General features: G+C 31.5%; 1 non-coding gene across 1 annotated transcript; it reads right to left on the reverse strand.

Moving 5' to 3' along the window:
* Window positions 1-2,508: 2,508 nt before the first annotated feature.
* Window positions 2,509-2,571, reverse strand: LOC115896182. The gene has a single exon (XR_004056121.1). It is a non-coding gene; the product is annotated as a U7 small nuclear RNA (small nuclear RNA).
* Window positions 2,572-5,215: the final 2,644 nt, after the last annotated feature.

Here is a 5,215-nt window from a genome sequence, read left to right on the forward strand (position 1 = left end):
ACTGAAGTTCCAAAATATTCTCTGAGAAATAAGTGTTACTAAAGGAAGTCAAAGTTTTTCTAGAGTCTTCACAAAGAAAGACATCACTGCAACCAAAACCTGAAGCCATTTACTAAGCATGCCAAATGTAGAGTCCCTTTACATTCTGTCAGTGAGCATAACATGAATGTTGCTAAAACTTCACATGTGCTAACAATGATTATTTAGACAAGGAGATCATGTACATGAATAACTTACCATGACTAATGGTTGCTTGGGGAACACCCAAACTTCATTCAGAAAATCTCACAATCTTAAAGCCCTAAAGAAATGTTTAGAGATCATTGATAGAGACTTCTACTCACAAAATGTCACATCTAAATCATTATAATGACTTCTATTTTAGAGTCTTTTGGAACAGAAGATGACATACTCTCTAATCGATAGGTGGCTATAGACACTGTAAAACATATCTATTTGCAGATTGCTATTTTTATAGAGAAAGATAAGTAAAAGTATACTCCCAATACGACAGAACAAAGAAACCAATACAAAAAGTTTAAAAATACAATAACAACTTTCTTTATTAAAATTTGAAAACAATTAAGTGAAACAAATGAAAGTAAAATAATCCATTTTTAACACTCCCTTCAAGCTTACCATGCCCCTTTTTCAAATGCCTACAACATTGTTATGGTGTTCTTGTGTGGCCACCACAAAAGTTGTTTTACAAAAGCATGCTACCAACAAATACACATGATTTTATTAATTGGGAATAATAACAATTGGCTTTATTTCATTTAATGCCATCTCCCAGGTAATATATGGAAAGTCAAATTTCAAAATCTCTTCAACTAAGAAAATATGAACTACTAATTAATTACAATGAAATATCATGACAGTAAATTATCACTCTCAGCTATTTTCACTACTTTTCATTATACATATTAATTGATGTTGTTCATTCACAGTTATTTATTGATTTTTTTCATCATAATATAGATTATACCATTTTCTTGCTTGGATTAACATGTAACAGTCCTTAGAGACACTGAATGCTAAACTATGGATCTCAGAACATATTAAATATATTATTATGTATTTAATAATTGTTTGGGACTACTTTGAAAGAGATGGTAGTAACCAGGTCATTCTAACATCTATAGGATGTGCTACATCAATGCAGAATGGTTTTATAGCCTTGCCAAGGTCATGAAATACCACTCTACAATGAAAATAAAGTAAGTCCAATGAAATATGAAAGTTATGACTGAAAGTCATGTTTTCTTTCAATCAAATCATAAGCTCTCACATTCTTTTGAGAATCTTCAAACAATGGACAGACTGTGATTCTGTCAGATTAAGTTCAAAATAGCACATTGCAAAGTAAGAGCTTTTTTCTTTCTCTCTCTCTGTTTGCTTTTTGTTTGTTTGCTTGTTTAGTGTGTTCATCCGTTTTGTTCATTTCTTTAAGATTTTTTAAATTGTTTTAAAAAATATTTTAAAAACAGTGAATGATGTACTAGCAAAGACTACATAGATAAATGTATAAATGGACAGTTTTAAAACATTTTTAACGGAGGCAGTGTAGTCAGTTCAGCAACATGTCACCTGACATCCTTAAGTACACATTGTCAAACTGACCCATACGGTTCCAAATAACACATCACTGACAATCAACTTCATAAGCATTTAGACATTTTTAAACCATCCATTATTCTTTTGATAATTTTTGATGACTTTTTTGTAAGCATCACTATCTATAATTTTCTAAATGTATACTATTTCCCTACCTAAAGATTTTGAATGTAAAAGGTCTACTAAAATATTTTAAATAAGCAGATAGTTCATTCAAAAAGAAACATAGGAAGAAAAGCTCAAAACAAATGATAAGACTTTCAGTTCTTTATTTTATTTTATTTTATTTTATTTTATTTTATTTTATTTTATTTTATTTTATTTTTGAGACAGAGTCTTGCTGTTGTTGGCCTGAGCTGTAGTGCAATGGCATGATCTCAGCTCCCTGCAACCTCTGCTTCCCAGATTCCAGCATTCTCCTGCCTCAGCCTCCCAAGTAGCTGGGATTACAGGTGCCCACCATCACGCCCAGCTAATTTTTGTATTTTTAGTAGGGATGGGGTTTTACCATGTTGGCCAGGCTGGTCTTGAACTCCTGACGTCAGGTGATCCACCCGCCTTGCCCTCCCAGAGTGCTGGGATTACAGGTGTGAGCCACTGTGCCTGGCCTCAGTTCCTAATTTATGAACTGATGAAGTCTGAAATGCTATAACTTCATATCATTTTAATTTTTAGCAACCCATCTAAACTGAAAAGACTATATCGATATTTCCATGATTTACTAACAGCCAAAAATCATATCACTTTTGATCCTGAAAAAAATTCAAGAGGCCTTGGGATATTGACACAGAAAAAAAAATTGTAACTAACTTCAAAGTTGTCAAAATTTCTTATACTCCTTATCTCAGTGCTCTAAGAATGCCATAATAAATCGTTTTTTAATGTATTTTTATGAGTTTTTCTAGTGAAGACCGGAAAACCTGCTACACAAATTATAAAAGAGTTATCACACTAATAAATCAGTTTTGTTAGGAGTAAAGTTCAGTTCTTGGAAGGTAAGTTAAAGAAGTCCCTTCCAGTGAGAGGCAATTTGCCAATACCCATAAAAACACAAACTCTTTCCTTCAAGGATTTACACACGAATTTAATTATAAAACCCATGTTTCACCTAGGTATTTATTTAACATGCTGTAAGTGAATGTGTATGGACATGTATTGACAACCAATATATATAACGTTGATTTATGTGTAATATTTATATGTGTATGCATATGAATATATAATTGGTCATACTTAGATTTTAAATCCTTAATAGGTAGAGACTACATAATACATATTGTAAGTATTTAATATGTGTGTGATAGAGAAACAAGTAAGTCAGAGAGATGGCTGAGACCAGTAACCTCTGATACTCAAATAGATAGAGCATAAATATTTTCACACCTGTGTATTTCCAAAGGAACCTTTATTTCTACTAACTCTCGTTTCACAAATTCTACTTCATCTTTGTAAAATATATAGTTGGCCTAATATAGATGTATATTTTTTAAACTTGTTAAGTATTACAACCCCATAGAAATCATTATAACCGTCTAATATTTTTTCCTAAGAATAGAGCCTACTGTATTTTATATTTTAATAAAACATATTTTTCAGCTTTTCTCTCTGCTAGTCCTTATCCCCATAATGCCTAATAAAAACCAGCATTTAGATGCAGATTGTACATTATGCAGAGGATAACAGATGAGCTTATCAGCTGTTTTACAATAACAAGGGTAAATTTATTGATAAAACTGTACAACATGAACTAACCTGACTCTTGTCAGTAACGTGACAATATCAGTTTTCTGACTAGCTACCTGTTTGCAGCGCTCCTTAAAGTGCAATGAAACAAATGACTTCCGTAACATTAAAACAATGGGCATTGGTTAAAAGGCTCAGAAACTATTTCTTTTCCACAAACTTACAAAAGGCTTGTTTTAAATTTAGTGTTTTAACCTCAAATATATTTTTCTTACAACTTCTTTGGTAATATTTGCACCAAAATGTACTTATTGTGCCATCTTCAGGGCGTTTTTAGGAAACAGCTCCGTGAAGTAAATTAAAAATTACTTTCCTTAGTGGGGTTTTTAAATTATTATTTTAAAGCTGTAGAAGGTTTTTTTAATGTATATTTATTTAAGTTTTAAAATATTAATTAAAAATCTATATAAAGCAAAATAATTTAAGCTTTAATGTATGAGAATGTAGACATCAAAATGTATATATGTAAATCTATATACCTATATACATACATTTTTGAAAGTTCTTTACAATTTCCAAAGCACTCACATATTATCTTATTTAGTATTTACAGTATTCCTCTGAGGTGTTACAGCAGAAACTTGTATATCTTTTTAAAAATGAGAAAGCTCCCATTTAAAGACATGAATTAGTTTGTTCAAAGTTTCCAAGACTGAATTATAATAGCCAAGATTCAAGACTACATTTTTTACTACAAGTAAAAAGTTATTTCTACTATTATAGTGATATATCTTTAAAATCAATGATGAAAATTATATGTAATTTTTAATTACCTTTGTTCAATAATTGTTAAAACATCTACACTGAAAGTTGGAATAATTCCTGGATATGGTGATTATATATCAGAAAATCAGACATTTATATATGTAGCTCAATTATTTTATCATTTCTGAACTTTATTTAACTAAGAAATCTATAGTGAAAACGACATATCTGACCAGTGGAAAATTATGGTAGAATTACACAAATCAATCCACTGATGAATACAATACAAATGAATTGTTCATGTGACAGAACTAGACTATATAGTAAATCTGCTGTCCTTAGACCACTCAGAAGTCCTAAAGAAAACCAAGACGATTCTTTAGCGTCATTTGGGGTAACTATCTATTCTGATTTGCCTGAGACCATAGAAATTACCAGTAGAGCACCTTTTCACATTCTAATGTGTACCAATTGAACAACAAATTAACAGATCAGTTTTATTTGATCCAATGGTACTAACAACAACCTGAACTTAGAATGTAAAATAAGTATGACAGCTGTAATGAAAGGATTCACCTCCTTAGAAATACATTCATTTTACATGCATCTGGAAAACACATTAGAAGATGTAGGTTCCAATTGTAGTTTTGTGTTTTACCAAGCTGGTGAATTTATGGTATCTATCTCTAACAGAAACTCTCCGAGCTTCTGTTTCCTTATACGAGGATGATAATACCTTTTCCTCAAGGTTTTCGTTAAGTACTAAAATAACCTTGTGAAATCGACTAGAACTATGCCTAGCAGCCAGGACTTTACAAGAGAATGTTCTATAGAAGTACAATAGAAACGGGGGAAATCAAAGCCCTTAGACCTCCTCCTGCTTGCCAAGAGACGTCTCGTGCGCTTTCAGGGAGATATCATACCCTACAAAGCTGCTCCTGGTGTTTATTTTAAGTAGACTAATTTGCCTTTGCATAAAAATGAATGGTAGATGAGGAAAACATGAGATCTGCATATACAGATTATTAATCTGTAAGTCTCTTAAGTTCAGAGATATGTCCTGGACATGAAAAATATCCAACTGGTACTTTTATTGAGGGAATTTTGAGTGACAAGGAAGGAATTACCTTAACATGAAGAGATTTTTATA

This window comes from Rhinopithecus roxellana, chromosome 2 (genome assembly GCF_007565055.1).
Source record: "Rhinopithecus roxellana isolate Shanxi Qingling chromosome 2, ASM756505v1, whole genome shotgun sequence".
Lineage (NCBI taxonomy): Eukaryota > Metazoa > Chordata > Mammalia > Primates > Cercopithecidae > Rhinopithecus > Rhinopithecus roxellana.